General features: G+C 30.9%; 1 protein-coding gene across 1 annotated transcript in view; it reads left to right on the top strand.

Moving 5' to 3' along the window:
- The window catches only part of LOC106876742 (uncharacterized), an 11,174-nt gene that overhangs the window by 5,237 nt on the left and 5,374 nt on the right, over positions 1–563 (top strand). The window lies entirely within an intron of this gene.

The raw sequence follows: 563 nt of genomic DNA, 5'->3' as shown, positions 1-563 counted from the left end.
TATATATATATATATTATTTCACTTTTGGATTTGGTTTGCAAGATTCTTTATGTGGGTTTGTGTGTTGAAGTATACACTGTTGTGTCTGGGGAGAGTCATTCTCTTTTAGTGCCTTATAATTTAACGCACTCACCGGTAAAATTTCCATAATTGAAAAGGTTGCAAGACATAATGAAAATTTTAGAAAAATAAAAAAGAAATAGGTGGAAATTTTACCATTGAGTGTGCTAAATTATAAGGCACAAAAAGGGAATGACTCACCACAGACACAACACAATATATATAAAGATAAATTAAATATAGAGATATACTATTGACAATCCAATGATTTATTTATATTACAGTATTACATTAAATACTATGAATATCGTATATAACATAACATAATATCATATAACATAAATAATTATAAAAACCATAAAAGGCCAACAAAGTCAGTAGTGGGGGAGGGTGCACTGATAATGTAGCTGCTAAAATAAGAATAGCCTGGGCAATTATATATATACTTATATCCCAGGAAGACCTGGGATGAGGTGGTGAGGCACAACCTTCGAACATTGGG

Source organism: Octopus bimaculoides, chromosome 26 (genome assembly GCF_001194135.2).
Source record: "Octopus bimaculoides isolate UCB-OBI-ISO-001 chromosome 26, ASM119413v2, whole genome shotgun sequence".
NCBI lineage: Eukaryota > Metazoa > Mollusca > Cephalopoda > Octopoda > Octopodidae > Octopus > Octopus bimaculoides.
Note: the sequence above shows the minus strand (reverse complement) of the source record. Positions and strands in the feature narration are given on the sequence as shown.